At 37.2% G+C, this 17,561-nt stretch overlaps 1 pseudogene; it reads right to left on the bottom strand.

Annotated features, from left to right (window-relative positions):
* Positions 1-452: 452 nt before the first annotated feature.
* On the bottom strand, positions 453-2,617 carry LOC143245474 (uncharacterized; annotated as a pseudogene).
* Between the last annotated feature and the right edge of the window lie 14,944 nt (positions 2,618-17,561).

Raw genomic sequence — 17,561 nt, 5'->3', positions numbered from 1 at the left:
GACAGCACATTGAGATAAAATACACTGTACTGGTATATAACATCCATGCTAAAGAGGTGAAATTCTAAAAAATATTGATTATTTGTATGAGGCAGAAAATGAACAGTTGTGTTAGCTGGCACCCTTTCACGTAACATGAACAGTGAACAATTTAAAATTTACACAAAAGGCAATAACGAAATAGTGACAACCTGATATGATTATTGTTTCTTTTCACTGAGTTTTTTTGCAATCTAAGCAGGTCCATTTCTTTGGTTGTCTTTGCAGCCCGACACATTCCATATGGAAATCACAACTTTGCAGCCCATGTTGCTGCACCGTAGTGTTATTGTATCAGTTCTGCTTGTACGGCAGTAGCACAACAGCTGATCATCAGCTTGTTCTGATGGCTTTGTGAATTTCTGCCCCACGAACTCAGGCAGAACACACAGTCTAAAGAATGTCTCCAGCTCTCATACCATTCTATTTATGAAGTCAGTGTCCAGCATAATCCTTTCAACATGGAGAGACTGCTGGTCATCTGTCCACACAACAAAATCACAATAGTTCACACCAGTTAGAAGCATCTGACCCTGAACCTGGTAATAATAGGCATGGTTTTTCTTCAGTGAGAGTTTGTCACCAATCCTTTCCAGGCAAAACTGTCCATCTTCTGCAGCTTCATCCAGTGGCTTGCCTCATTTGCAGTGTGGGCATTTTATTTCAAGTACACCCTTCCTACAACAAAGGCATTCAACCAGACCATCAGGTGTCGCACCTAGGTAAGGGTATTGCGGGATAATGTGTAGCCCACTGTCTACTACCTTTAGTTGCTGGTGCTGTGTCCTTCTCACTTGTACATACAATGATCGAGCATGTTCTTCATGCTTACATCCCCATCTTGTTGCCTTGGTTGAACATTTGGTAGCGTGGGGGTAACAGAATTGTTTCAAAAGTGACTTAGAAGGGTTGGCGACACTGGTATGACAAGCAGCATTGAATTTTGAGGCTGTTTTTCTACCAGCACGATGATCGTATTATAGCCTACTTTTCCATTGCTGTCTGATCAGCTTCTCAAGAGCTGTTGCTTCCTCAACACTAATCGTCAGTGAAGTAAAAATGTCATCACACACCTGGTTTAGCTCTTCCACTGATATTGGATTATGTCTACGCAGCAGTGTCAATGGTTGTGGCAATGGCACTGATACTGCAGCAGGCACATAGTGTCTTGCATAGTCCTTAGTCAATGAGAGGAAGCCAGACTTCACTCCAGTGTTCTGAATTGCAAGGTAGCATGCCTTTACTTCTTCCTCAATCATTGGGGGGCATGCTGGTGCTGTTGCTTGGCATGCTGTTGTAGACTGCTCGGTCAGTTTTTTTTTTTGGTTGTGACACTTGTGAAGTCCATGTCTGTGACCTGCTTTAAGTGTCCCTTTCCTCTGGATGGCACAATCCACTCACAAGGCATCGATGTGCAAGCTGTGCTGTGATGTCTCTTTACGACAGCTTCCATGTAGAACAAAGTTGCTGCTACGTGGGAGCAGACTTCACCTAGTCCAGCCTTGCAGGTGCAGTGGGAAGATATTATCTCTCCATTCCTGCAGCTAGCAACCCATGGCTTTAGTGGTGGTTCATTTAGCCGCTGAGAGTGGCACACCTGTAAAATAACAAAGAAAATATTAAGTTGTGTATATATAAGCTTTCAAAGACAACTGGGTATCAGGTTGGGATACATGTGTCACTCAAATAATAAAATAATATAAAAAATAATAGAACAGTTAATTATTAAATTATTTTTACAGAAACCTAACATGGCTATTGACCAGCTTTAACGGTCTATGTCTACTTGTACTATTTATTATCTATATATTGATACTGTACCAAATATTAATCATAAATCAAAAATTAAGTTTTGAAACAGCCTAGACAATTAGGTGTCTTAATATCATTATACAAACATGTATAGAAGTGCTCCTAGGCTAGAGCTTTGACAACAGTCAGTACACATGTAGTACAATAATATTGAACCATTTATTAAAATGGGGGCCCTACTTTACTTCAGTATCTAGTCTTCGTCTAAAATGTAGTTAAAGCTATCATACAGAGTACATGATACATGTATGTAATATAACATGATGTACAATCCTTTGCTGTAATGATGACTTTATCCGACGTTGCCCTGGTTATCTGGACATTCTGTACAAATCCTGCCACAAAGTACTTGTACGCATCAAGGCTTTTGTAACCTTTTAGACTTTCATGTGTATAGGTGGAAGTCCTGTTTATCAAATATATATAAATGTCCCCATATGTAATATTTGGCAGATCTACTCCGGCAACAGTCTGACTCTGAGCAACGTTGTCTTGGCTGGATATTACTGGCGTAAATACACGTGGCGGGAGCATATACGGGTCTCCTACACCCAGTTCCTTCACTTTTTCCTCATACCTGGCCTTATCAGCACCTGTCAGGTGTGCTACAAGTGATGAAAAGCCAGCGGCAGCCATTTACATGTGAATAGTACTGAATACAGCAGTTGTTAACTCGTTCAGTCATGCGGGACAATTGCCACCCAATATGGCGGTATGTTTACAAACCTCGTTGTGGTCACGTGACACTAATAGGTTCACGCAAAACCTCTATACATGCAAGTATCGTGGCAACAAGATTACTCTGTGACTGCATGTTTACAGCTTTCAGGTTCACGTAATCAGAGATTGCAAGTTTAACAGTCCACATAAGTGGTTGCAAAAATTATCCCCCCCATCGGGTGTAAAAAATCTACGCCCCTAAGTATGGGTGATTTTTCGGTGGATTTTTCTTTTAAACTGTCTATCGGTTTTTGTAATTTTGAGGTTAAGAAATGATATTTGATTGATTTCTTCCTGTTCACATGTTAAGTTAATGTTGGGATGTGTAGAGTTAATGTGATTGAAAAAATTAAATGTGTGTTCTGTAGATGTGAATCCCGTAACCGTGTCATTTATACATATCTGTACCAGTATTGTGGTGGCTGTAATGCTGTGTTACTTGCTTGTGTTTCAACTTGTGTCATAAAAATATTGGCTAGAACTGGTTATACAGAGTTGCCCATGCTTGGGACATTTATTTGTATATAGTTGTGATTGTTGAACATGAAGTTTGTCTTCATCGTAGTGAATTCTATGAGGGTTGCTAATTGGTTGTTGGGAATGTCTACTAATGGGTTAGGGTCTTGGATATAGAGTTCTAAGGCTATCTTGCAGACTTCAGCGGTTGGGACTTTTGTAAAGAGGGATATAACATCGAAACTGGCCATTAAGGCTTTATGATTAAGTTGATTAAGATTAGACTTGAAATTGGAAGAGTCTGATGAAAGAGCTGGCTGATGTTACATATTTGGAGAGCCCATGCTATGTATTTACCAAGATTGTAATTAAACGATTCATATATAGACATTATTTGTCGTAATGGACAATTTGGTTTATGATGTTTGATGATGCTATATATTTGTGGTGTGCGTGAGTCAATTTTGCATAGGTAGAAATAAAGTGTTTGTGAAATTGTGTTGGCTTTTTTCATTTTTAGTAGTATTTTTAGCTGCGTTTCGTGTATGTTTGTTGAATTTGTATGTATTGGTATAAATTAGTTTGTTTCTGATAGAATGTTAATTTTTTGGATATATTTATTCGTGTTCATTATGATTATAGCGTTTCCTTTATCTGCTTTTAGAATTTTTATGTTTTTGTCTTGTTTTAGGTATATAATGGAATTAATGTCTCTTCTTGTAAGATTGTTCTTTAGTTTCCTGTTTTGTGAAATTATGTTGATGGTTTTGCGATAACAAAGGATGCTGTGAGTTTAGGTATTCTAGAAACTTCTTGGCGTGATAAGTGTTGTGAAAGAGTAGAAAAGTACCATCAGCATATGTTTGAACTGAGAGCTTTTTGGCTTGATGACCTGTTAATTTTTTTATTTGAATAAACGTTATTCTAATACAGTTTTATGCGCTGAATTTAAAAAAAAAGTATGTATTTTTTTGAGAAGCCATAAGACAGTTAATGAAATTAACCCTTGAATTCGGTAATATCCTACATAATATTCTTAATTTCAGTAATTCTATGATGCAAATTAATTCACACAGATAACAGTCTACCATATCGTGACTGGTCGTACAATGGCGTTTTGAAGAAAGGGAGCGACATGATGTTTAAGATGATGTGGATAACAGCAATGTTCGTTTCTCAATTTGTTCAGTTTATTACTGTAATATGCTTAACATTCTAATATAAGATCTCAATGTCTCTACCCTATGGGACAGCAAAAAGTCTACAGCGCTAAAATTTAGTGTTTGATTCCATGCGGTGGATTTAGTAGATAGCCCACTGCAGCTTCACAATACTAAAGTGGTAGGTTACCACGCTACTCTTCCTTCTCTGAAACCCCCCGATAGTACAGTGGTATGTCTACGGATTTACAATACTAAAATCAGGGGTTCGAGTCCCCTCGGTGGACTCAACATATAGCCCGATGTGGCTTTGCTATAAGAAAACACACACACTCCTTCTCTGAAGAGGGTCCGGCATGGCCAGGTGGATAAGGCACTCGACTCGTAATCCGAGTATTGCGGATTTGAATCCCCATCACACTAAACATGTTCGCCCTTTCAGCCGTGGGAGCGTTATATGTGTTGATCAATCGCACTATACTTTGGTAAAAAAATATCCCAAGATTTGGCGGTGAATGGTGATGACTAGCTGCTTTCCCTCTAGTCCAGGGGTTCCCAACCTTTTGGCACTCGCGACATGAAAATGTAATTGATGAAATAAAATTAATGTTATCCCAAGCTACTTCTAACAAGGCTACACGACTCCCCTGCCAAGGCTTTGCGACCCACCGTTTGGGAACCCCTTCTCTCGTCTAACACTGCTAAATTAGAGACGGCTAGCGCAGATAGCCCTCATGTAGCTTTGCACGAAATTCAAAACAAACCAAACCATTCTCCGAAGAGAAGAAGCGATCACTAGAGGAGAAACATATCTCACTTGTGTGGATTGTCCAAACTTTAAATCTAAATCTACTCAATTCTAGTTCAGCAGTAAAATACCACATAGTACATGACGTCACTATTTGAAGTATGAACCCAAAGTTCAAATGAATGTAAAAGTTTTGTCCACATTGTCAGGGTGGTGCAGCGGGCAAGCTTGAGAGCTTATAACACTAAAAATCTGTTTTAAGTAGCCGTGATAAGCAACTAAGAAATCACAGATAGTCCATTGTGTAGCTTTGCGTTTAAAAGAAAAAACTACGTTCATGCAACAGAAGTTAATTGAAATAAAATAATAAGCTCTAACTAGGCTCTTTATAACACATAAAGAGTCAAAATATATTCATGAGACTACTGGTATGGATATTAAAACTTTAACTGATTTGACATATTGAGCCATTTGTTGAGACACTGTATATCTTAGTTCAATTCTATAACAAAATTACTTCACTTCTTATAACAGTTAAAAAAAATTTAAATAGCAGACAACCATAACGACCAAGTATTTAACTCTACACCAGTAGTTCTTAACTTGGGGTTCAATCAAACCCCAGGGGTTCGGTGAGTCAGTCTGAGGGGTTCGGCGGAGGTCAAGACATACACACACGTTGTGTGTGTGTCCGTTCCGTTCACCCCACTCGTATGATTCGTGACGTCATGCTCCACTTGGCCATCATTAACTGCGGCTGATCACGTCACATCACTTGGCCTTAATATCTGTGCTGCAGGGAACTTTGTGCGCTTAGCAGTCGACTTGTGACTGTAGTAATCGTGCGTCATTTATAATTTTTTTTCATAATTTTTCAATCCCTTCATACTAACTATGTCGAGCAAAAACAGAAAGTGGTCGGACGAATACGTACAATATGGATTAACGTGTATAACAGAACATGATGGGAGTCAGCGTCCTCAATGCATGATTTGCAATGCCAAGTTGAGCAATTCTAGTCTAGCACTGGCAAAACTAAGAGAACACTCCCTAAAGCTGCATGGAGATGGGAAATACAAGAACACAACGCTTGCTGAATTCAAGGTAAAGAGAGCCAGGTTCGATGAAAAGGCTACTTTGCCTGTTCTCGGCTTTGTACCCATCGACAAACCGATCCTCACAGCATCGTACGAAGTTGCATACTTGATCGCAAAGCAGGGCAAACCACACACCATTGGTGAAGTACTCGTAAAAACAGCTGCGTTGAAGATGGTGAATATCATGCTGGGAAAAGCTGCTGAAAATAAGTTATCTCAAATTCCTCTTTTAAATGACACAATCAGCTGCAGAATATATGACATGAGTGAGATATCTTGGCTCAAGTAGTTGCAGATCTGATTTCAAGCCAATCAAAAAATCAGCCTTCAACTGGACGAGACCACCAACGTTTCCAATCTAAGCCAGCTTGTTGTATTCGTGCGCTATGTGAAGAACGACGAGATAAAAGATTTTTTTATTTTGTAAGCCTCTTACAACAACAACTAAGGCAGCCGAAGTGAAGAAACTTGTGGATGACTTCTTCAGAGACAACGATCTTTCGTGGGATATGGTTTCTGCAGTTTGTTCGGACGGAGCTTCAGTCATGCTGGGACGAAACTCTGGTTTTGGTGCGCTGGTGAAAACCGATGCACCACACATCATTGTAACGCACTGTGTTCTGCACATGCATGCGTTGGCAACAAAAACCTTGTGCCAAACCTGACAGAAGTATTAAAAATTGTAGTGGAATCTGTGAACTTTGTACGAAATAGTGCCCTGAAGCACCGCATCTTCAAAGAGCTGTGTAATAAAATGGGCTCTGAATTCGAGATACTTCTGTACCATTCTAACGTTCGATGGTTATCCCGGGGAAAGGTGCTGAATCGTGTTTTTGCCATGCGTGTGGAATTAGCCCTGTTTTTGTGAGAGCACTAACATTGTCATGCAGATTGCTGCGAAAAATTTGAGTTTATTCTCAATTTGGCGTACATGGCCGATATCTTCAATGCTCTCAATCATCTCAATCAACAGATGTAGGGCAGTGGAGTCTACATCATCGAAGCAGAAAATAACCTGAAGGTTTTTCAAAAAAGTTACCGTTATGGAAACGACGAACAGAGAATGATAACTTCGCAAACTTTCCCCTGCTGGACGACAGTGTAAGTAAGATCGAAGATGTGTCTAAAATCAGAGACATTTCTCTACCAGGGGAACTGAAGCAAGCAATTGCCATGCACTTAGATGAGCTCGCAAAGTCTCTCGACGGATACTTCCCCATCAGAGAGTCATATCCAGCATGGGTGAGACAGTCATTCACGTTTAGTGTTGCGACGGCAGATGTCAATGATGTATACCTCGACGATATCATTGAACTTCAGCAGAGCCAGGTTCAACAGCAACTTTTCAGAACAACAACGCTCTCAACGTTTTGGTGTCACCAAATCGTAGCGTATCCTCTTATTGTTAAGAAAGCCCTTGAGATGCTCATACCGTTTGTTACAACGTACCTTTGCGAGCAATTCTATTCGAGGATGGTAGACATAGAAACGAAGAAAAGGAACAGACTTTGTTGCGAAATTGATATGAGAGTGGCACTATGGTGCGCCAACAGAATCCAAACATTAGGATTGTTCATTGCATGATTCACAGAGAGGCGCTCGCCTCCAAATCTTTGCCAAAAGATTTGCAATCTGTTATGAATCAAGTTATTCAAGTGGTGATTTCATGAAGTCTCGGCCACTTCAATCTCGACCTTTCTCTCTTCTCTGTGAGGCGATGAATTCAGACTACAAAAAGCTACTGTATCACACTGAAGTTCGATGGCTTTCGAAAGGAAAGGTGCTAAAGCGTCCAACTAAAACCTGAAGTAAGTTCTTTTTTTTTTTAGGTTAAGGAAGCAGGTTTTGAATTTTCTTTTCACGATGAAATGTGGTAGCTGAAGGTTCAATTTCTCTCCGACTTGTTTGACAAATTAAATTCTCTGAACTTAAGTCTCCAAGAACCATCTGAAAACATTATTACTGCAACATCCAAATTGAAGGCCTTCGATGAGAAGGTGACGATGTAGAAGAATAAGATCTCGAAAGGAGTCCTTGATTGTTTTCCTTCTGTTAACGAATATCCGTCAAAGAAGAAAATTGCTCCTCAAATTTTGAACACATTAAGCGACCTACAGTCTGGACTAAAACATTACTTCCCATCACTTGCTGTCGACAAATATAACTGGGTGACCTATCCATTTGGAATCAACGAGACAACAAATCTTACAACTGAGGAGGAAGAACAGCTCATTGATCTACGAAACGACAAAGTTTATCAGTCATTGTTTACCGAAAAAAGCTTGGATGAGTTTTGGATTTCCATTAAAAATTCATATTCTGCAATCAGTTCAAAAGCAGTTGAAGTTCTGCTTTCATTTGCATCTTCGTGGTTTTGCAAAATTGGATTTTCAGCATTGACGAAAATTAAAGCCAGAAAGAGAGAAAGGCTTCTTACAGTCGATGATGAAATGCGAGCTTGTTTGTCTACGTTAAAAACTCGCTTCAATTTGATTTGCTCTCGGAAGCAGGCACAAGCGTCACATTGAAAACAGATGTAAAATTAAAAAGTTTTGATTTTTCTGCTATACCACAAAATCGTTAAAAAGCCTTAGAACAACACTCACGGCCAAAGCAAGCGATGGTATTGTCAATGTGCACATGACATTAATATCGCTTACTTTGGCCGTGATTTTCGTTCAAAGGCTTTTAACGCTTACCGTATAACGTGTACCTAAAAAAATCGTTAAGGCTTTCCACGTTTGCCGCGAAAATTTTCAGATTGTCGTAAGTCACTGCCGCAAGTCAGAAAAGGTTGACAACTACTGACCTAGATGCATCTAACCCTTTATTTTAGCAGTGTAAATCCAAAGACTTGCCGCTGTCTCAGCAGGGGATAACAGAAGTTGGACACAAATCTTTATTCATGAAATAAAACAGTGGAAAGTGATGTCTGACTTTTTTTTTATGAACAGGTGAAACAAGACCGCGTCAAAGCTGTTCGGAAAGAAACACTAGCTTTCCTTGTAAAAACTAATTTTAAATTCAAGGCCTACCGCTCACATCTGGAACTTGTGTTCATTTCTGCATATGTTCAATACATCAATCAATATTAAAGACTTATCTAGTGTGCTGACCACACAGAGGGATAGGCTCATTTGTTTACGAATGACCTTGGAAACGTTTTATCTAAATCCTGTCATGTCAAAGTATAGTGGCCTGGCATGGCCAAGCGCGTAAGGCGTGCGACTCGTAATCCGAGGGTCGCGGGTTTGAATCCCTGTCGCACCAATGATACTTGCCCTTTCAGCCGTGAGGGCGTTATAATGTGACGGTCAATCCCACTATTCGTTGGTAAAAGAGTAGCCCAAGAGTTGGCGGTGGGTGGTGATGACTAGCTGCCTTCCCTCTAGTATTACACTGCTAAATTAGGGACGGCTAGCACAGATAGCCCTCGAGTAGCTTTGTGCGAAATTCCAAAACAAACAAAGTCAACGTATAGCATCTAACCAGTGCAACCAAACTATAATATTTTGAGAAAAAAGTTACATGAATAAAGATATAAATTTACATTTCTTTACTACCATCTGCAGCATATGCGTATTAATTAGTAGACATAACCCTGACAGGAATGTATAATCAGGAATGCATTTCACAATTAAAATAAAAACCAGATCAAATTAACTCAGTGATGACAAGAAAACCCACTTGTAGAGAAAAATATATACGTAAAAACAACTTTTTAAAGGGTAATGGGTAAAGAAAGCTCTATGTTTTTACATATAAATGAACTCAGTGCTTTAACATTTCGAGAATGTTCCTGACGAATAATAGACGTATGGGAAGCCTTTTTGGCTTAGTCGTTGGGTTCGACTTTATACTTGTTACGAAGAAATTTATTTGGGTTGTGTTTTCGCAAGCGAACCACACGAGCCACCAAGTTTACGTGTGAAATAAAGAACTCAAGCAGAGACAACGGAATACAAATTAAATGAGTGCTTTATTTTTTACACACCGTAGAGCATTTCATCTATATCGAAACTCTTAAAGTTACTTTGAAACAATGCTAACTCGTCATTTTGAAGATCTATAAATTCATTAATGAGGTCTTCTAATATATTCAATAACATAGACTTAGCATTAGTTGTGTGTGTATGTGTATGTTACAGCAAAGCCACATCGGGCTATCTGCTGAGTTCACTGAGGGGCATCAGTTAATTTATCAATTAAATTAACACAAGAAATTATCTTGGCTATAATCCGTATAACAGTATTAACGATTATTCAACATATATTTAAGTAATTTTTAAGTATTCTTCACTTTTCTCTCGTTACTGAACCTTAATTGAGACTAAATCAAATATAACATAAGGAATATGTGAAGCGGACTTTTTGTAGATTCTGGATTACTGTCATCTTTCGTCTTCTGAAGTCAGAACAATTCCCCCGAGTAGCTTTTGATTTTGAGTCGGAAATACAGAATTATGTACACAATGTTTGGTGTTTTTTTCCGATTATCCAAGAAGTTTAGTAGGTCTATTTTTAAAAGTAGTTCTTCTAATTTGATAGATACAAATGGGATCTTACAGCAACAAGTGGACTATTTCATCAGATTGTCACCAAAGTTAGCTTTGTTATTGATCCTTACAAAAATTACTTCTGTTCATTATCTAACATCTTTATCGAAATCTTAGGGTGTGTAGCGACAAACCACATAATTCATGTCTTTTCATTAAGATAAATTCACTCATGGATTTTTCTCGCCGTCCCATTACCTGTTTTTGGTGACATTGAATTATTTTGTCATGACAGAAGCTTTTTCTAAAGAAATGGGATTTTATATCAATATACCACGTCTCTCTGGCACTGGGGTCCATTGCTGTGAATTTTATCACCTCTAGGTCAAGACACAGAATGTGTCCAGGGATAACTCCAGCAATGGGCTTCAAGCCTGTATCTTCCTTATTTGGTATTGTGGTTCACTACTGTCTACCTTTCTGTTATAACGTTTTCGATCTGCTGCTTTCTCGGTACTAAACGTTACAAACGTTAAAAAAAAAATGAAACGTACGTCTTGAAATCCTTGAAATATGTATATACTTAGTATTAGTATTTGTATTCTATAAATACTTCACTCACTTTCGAAAGTGCTCTGAATTACAAGTTTTTGTATTTTTGTGTCAGATTGATTTTTTGAATCTACACGTTTCCATGATATCGTGAAAATCATCAAATTTATTGTTGTATTTAAAAGAAAAAAATATATATTTTACTTTCACGATTTGACTCCTACAATTGTATTTATTTTTAAGTGTGACATATGAAAAACCTATGAAATTGGCATTAGTTTCTTAATTAATCTTATTCTTACCATTAGTCTTAAAGAGCAGGTTTCATTTTCTAACAAGAAACCACATAGTCACTTCCTAACAACAAGAATACTGTATGTACACAAAAGATTGTCAACATGCCATGTAAAGATAACTCAACTTTGTTCAAAAACAAAACCTTATCTTTGAAAGCAGATGCATTAAACACAATCACACCAATTTTATAGTTCTCAGTACAAAACACATTTACGTTCATATAGACTAGAGGTCTCTAAAGTGGTCGATATCGACTGCTAGGGGTCGATGATACATTTCCGGGAGTTGTGAATCACTCGTGAAACGATTGGGTTTCGGTTAGAAATTGTTAATACAGAAGCATCATTGCAAGACTTATTAAATATTGTTGGTAAAATCGAGATAATATATTGTACAGAAAGAAAGAGTCTTCTAATCAAGGAAATAAAAATACCAGCCATAAATTAATCGTACAAAAAATTCAGGAGTCATTCACGAGTCTGGACAAGACAGTCATTTACTCTCCACCCACTCAACTGACGGTTGTAATTGGGCCAATCAGGAACCATTGTGAGCGTAACATATTCTTCAATATGTTTTAGGTGCATTCTGGCTTACATTCCTAATGATTACGAATGATACTGGCCCGGCATGGTTAGGTGGGTTAAGCCTCATAATATGAAGGTCGCGGGTTCGAATCCCTGTCGCACTAATGATACTTGCCCTTTCAGCCGTGAGGGCGTTATAATGTGACTGTCACTCTTACTGTTCGTTGGTAAAAGAGTAGCTCAAGAGTTGGCAGTGGGTGGTGATGACTAGCTGTCTTCCTTCTAGTCTTACACTGCTAAATTAGAGATGGCTAGTGCAGATAGTCCTCGAGTAGCTTTGCGTGATATTCAAAAACAAACCAATGATAGTTTTTTCTTGGTTATTTTAATTATTTATTAGTGTTTGCTGTATCCGGAAGTGATGGTATGAGTTTGTTTAGTTTAAAAGGCACATTAGGTATCATAATTAATAAAACAGTACTTGAAAGGTTAAAATATCAAAATTCTGTACTTAAAATAAGTAAGTGAAAATTTTGTGTTTCAGATCTACGAAAAGTGTATAACATTGTGTCACATGGCTACGTAGTTTGATAGCAATAAAAACTAAATAGAATTTCTATTACTTTATATATTTCAATGCAGGGCCCGGCATGGCCAAGCGTTTTAAGGCGTGCGACTCGTAATCTGAGGGTCGCAGGTTCGCATCCCTGTCGCACCCATGATACTTGCCCTTTCAGCCGTGGTGGTGTTATAATGTTACGGTCAATCCCACTATTCGTTGGTAAAAGAGTAGCCCAAGAGTTGGAGGTGGGTGGTGATGACTAGCTGCCTTCCCTCTAGTCTTACACTGCTAAATTAGGAACGGCTAGCACAGATAGCCCTCGAGTAGCTTTGTGCGAAATTCAAAAACAAGCAAACAAAAAATTCAATGCACTTTTGCTCATGCTTTAAATTTAAAACGTTAAAACATTGACTTGTGCTTCTTGCAGCCTGTTGATAAAGTTCATTTATTTAACTTTAGCCCCGACCCCATTAACCGTACTGGCAGCTGCAGATCCAAGAAAGAAGTGACGACAATATTTGCTAGATTACTTAAAATATGGATTCTTACATTCGCTTACAAATGAAACGAAGCCTATATGCAAAAAGGTTTTTAATAATGATGCTATGAAATCAACAAAGATGAAAGACCACCTTCAAATAATTCATCCTGATAAGAAAGATAAAGATCTTGATTTTTTTAGAACGTTGAAAGTAAAATATAAAAATCGACGAAATATAATGTCATTTATGAAAACACCTGCTCATATTGATAGTGAAGAAGAGTTAAGGGCATCATATAATATTTATCTCAAAAAAGCAAATAAAGGAAAACCGTATACTATTGCAGAGGAGATCATAATACCATCAATTAAAGAAGTGATTGAAACTGTTATGAAAAAAAGACTCTGGTCCTGTTTTAAAATGCTCGCCTTTAAGTGCAAATACAGTTCAAAGACTTGTTGATGAGATGGCTAAAGATGTGGAAAAAACTTTTGCGTCTGAGCTTATGCATTGTAAGTTTTACATTCAATGTGATGTATCAACTTTTGGTAGTTCAAACATTCACATACTTATGTGAAGTATTTTAGCCAAATTCAAAAACAAATTATTGACAAGTTTTTGTTCGCAAGATATTTTAGAAGTGATGCAAAAGTGGTGACGATTTCTCAATGATTGGAGGAGTATTTAAACAAACACAATATTCCACTCAGCAATATGATTGCGGTTGCCACAGATGGCGCACTTTCAATGATTGGCGGTTACAGAGGATTTGCTACCTTTCTTAAAGAAAAGGATCCCGATGTGTGTACTATTCACTGTGTATTGCACAGACACCACACTGTGGCAAAAAAACCTCAATGACAAATTGCATGATACTCTAAAGGTATGCATCAGATCGATAAATAAAACTAAAGCACATCCCCTTAATTCGCGACTGTTTGCTAAGCCGTGTGAAAAGTGATGAATTAGTGAACTAGTTACTATTGGATACTGAAGTAAGGTGGCTGACAAAAGGTGTTTACTTTCAAAGGCTTGCCGAGTTGTATGACTCAACTGTGGAGTTTCTTACAGATGTGTATTCCTTTCTATGTTATTAGTTGAAAAAGAATAAGAATCATCTTTTCTATTTGGCAAATCTATATTCAAAACTAAATGATGTACAGACTCGTCTGCATGGTAAAGATGTAATAATTATTAAAACCCGAACAATATTCTTAGGCTTCCAAGTCAAAATAGGCCTTTTTGTTTGTTTGTTTTGGAATTTCGCGTGAAGCTACACAAGGGCTATATGCGCCAGCCGTCCTTAAATTAGTAGTGTAAGACCAGAGGAAAGGTAGCTTATCATCACCACCCACCGCCAACTTATGGGCTACTCTTTTACCAACGAATAGTGGGATTGACCATCACATTACAACGCTTCCACAGCTGAAAGGATGAGCATGTTTGGTGCAACGGGGATTCGAAACCGCGTCCCTCAGATTAGGAGTAGAACGCCTTAACCCACCTGGCCATGCCGGGCCTTAGGCCTTTTTAAATCTTCATTACTACGAAAACAATTTCAGTACTTTTCAACCTTACGGCATTTGGAAGATAAAGACCAAATTATTTCTGATGACAACTTGGATATATACATAAAGCACCTTGGAAAATTGAGTAAAGATTTTAAAGTGCGCTTTAAGGACTTGGAGAAAATGCACGTACCTGACTATTTGATTCGGAAACAGAAAAGGTAACTATTGAATCTAATTTACAAGATGAACTCATTGAACTTTCCATGGATGTCGAAGTTAAATCACTGTTCAAAAATACTCTGTCACAAGGAAGGAAGAAAAATCTTCGCAATGCTCACAAACTATCTGTCGAATTCTCTATTATTACTAATGTTCCTGTTTACTTATTTGTTTTTTTTAATTTCGAGCAAAGCTACACGAGGACTATCTGCTCTAGCCGTCCCTAATTTAACAGTGTAAGACGAGAGGGAAGGAAGCTAGCCATCATCATCCACTGCCAACTCTTGAACTACTCTTTTACCAACAAATAGTGGGATTGGCCATCACATCATAACGTCCCCAAGGCTAAAAGGATAAACATGTTTAGTGTGACGGAGATTCGAGCGTCTTAAGCACCTGGCCATGCCGGGCCTAATGTTCCTGTAGGCTACTCTGAGGAACATCAAAACGATATGAAAATAACGCAGCTACAAAATCTTACCAATTTAATTAAAACTGAAATATCTGCTTTTTAACTTTATCTTTCAGAATATCTGAGAAACTTGAAGAATTCAATTGTTAAACGTTTATTCGTTTAACTGTCATTAGAAGAATCCACAACACAACAAGTATCATACAACATGACTGTAAATACAACACAAAATAATACAAACCAGAAAATTCATTTATTTTAGTGGTGGCAAAATCGATTCCCAAATCGATACTTTTCTCTTTACACATCGTTTATCGAAAAATAACTATTTACTAGGTACTAGTAGTTTTGTTGTTGTTGTTGGAAGTTAAACCATTATCCTGTTACAACCAATAAAACACAATCCTGCTCAGGACTTCGCTGAGAATAACAGCAGATTGACAGCCAAAACGTAGAATATAAATTAATTAGAAAGATATATGCTCGTAATTAATAATTTACCATATGTTATCGGATAGTTACTGACCATAACAACAACTGATATAAGATCGTCCAAACATTATCATAATTACCAAATAATGGTATAATTATAATTTTTCTGAAAAATATCAGAGAAACTCTAGAGTGAAAGAGTTAATTACCCTGCTTTTCAAAATATTCAATTTTTAGTTATTCACGAAATTGTATATTATTGTGTATTCTTAAAATATTGCGTTCACAAGGATTCTTACACACAGTATATGTGAGTTCTATTTACTTTTAAGCATGAATGAAAGCTCATACTTTGTACATACTGCATCATGATTGGTAAGAAGTATTACCAACGTGAAAAGCACATCAAAATACGATCAGGAAAGAAAGCGATGATGAAATTGTACAAGAAACAACTTGAAGCGTGTTTATAATTAACACTAACGAACACATGATCATATGAAGATCTGTCAAAGGTTAAACTTCGCTTTCAAAGCCTATACAAAGTCCAATACTTAAATGATCAGAAATGTATCGTCATGGAACAAGTTTGATAGGTTATGTCTGACATGATAATGTAAAAATTTCACAGTGTATCAAATTTTACCACTCGTAAAAGTTTAGTTTGTTTCCACATCAATAAAACGAAAATATCTATCATAAAAGTATTAAAGAGAAACACTGCTTTTTCTGTTCAGTCTATAGAAAGTTCTTTTTTAAATTTATTGCGACGTTTCATAACAGAACTACGATAAGAATATTATATAATACAAGAGTTTTAATGCTTACAGAAATAAACTGGTAGTCTTAACTTCCATAACTGTCATAAACATTTATACATTTAACAAATTTGTAAAGAAATACACCAATAGTTTCAGTTTCGTACAGTGTATGAATGAACACAGTTACTGAACTATCAGGCATCAATTAGTCCTACCCAAAAGTATAATATTTAGATGTACATAAATAAAACGTGGAATAATGTCGCAAAATAAATTATTTGGTCCTCATCCTACTCAACTTGAAATAGCTCTTGTCTTGGACGTAAAAAGATTTGTACCGAAAATAAACAAGCTATTATAATGTAAAATATCATAATTTTAGTACAACATGTGTAATAATGTTACTTAATTTCAAGTAATTTTGTTTGGACTTTTAAATACACAAAAAAATAAAATATAAAGTCATAATGAAGTGAACATATGATTATTATAAATTCACGCTGTACTGAAAAACTGAACTATACTTTGATGGTCACAAGTGACATCCGGGTTACTAAACGTTTACCTGCTGCGGCAGTTAGTAGTTCAAAGTGTGAAGTACGATTTTAATTTTTGGAAGTAACGGAGCAAGAACATTGGGCTTGTAAAACCACAATCAGGTACGCAAAATGCTGGGTAATTTTGGAAAAACAAAAAGAAAGCAATGTAAATACATGGACAATTTAACATCTCCCCTCTCTGTAGACTGACTGTTACGTAATCAAAAGCCTCAAAAGGGAAGATGTTGTGTAGTGTTGTTAGACAATAATTATGGAATACCTTTAGCAAGTTTCTGCTTATTACATTTATGATTGAAAAAAAAGAAAAAAAGATAAGTAGGATTGACGATCTTTCAAAACAAACAAATCACTCGTTGGCGAATTTAGACAGTGGTGCAGTTGTTTACCTCCCCTTTCACAATTTTCATGGCCTAGTGATCGGTTCTTCAACTATACCATCAAATATAATGCTAAATCGAAATATGCGAAATCGTATAAATATCGTGTTGCTATAGCTAAAATTCTGATGCAATAATGGATCGCTTCCCGTTAACCCTGTATCGAGATTCATGCTCACAGCACTTTGAAGATAAACAATTTTTAAACAAGAAAAGTTTGTTTTCTGAAACGTAACATATTAGTCTTTTGCTACGGCTAACATTTGTATACACATAAAATTCAGTACCTTACCGATAAAGACCAGGGGCGTAGAGCTTGGGGGGGATGGGGTAGAAATCTC

The sequence above is a fragment of the Tachypleus tridentatus genome, chromosome 2 (genome assembly GCF_004210375.1).
Source record: "Tachypleus tridentatus isolate NWPU-2018 chromosome 2, ASM421037v1, whole genome shotgun sequence".
In the NCBI taxonomy this organism is placed as follows: Eukaryota; Metazoa; Arthropoda; class Merostomata; order Xiphosura; family Limulidae; genus Tachypleus; species Tachypleus tridentatus.
The sequence above is the reverse complement of the archived record's forward strand: the minus strand, read 5'-3'. Positions and strand labels throughout refer to the sequence as shown.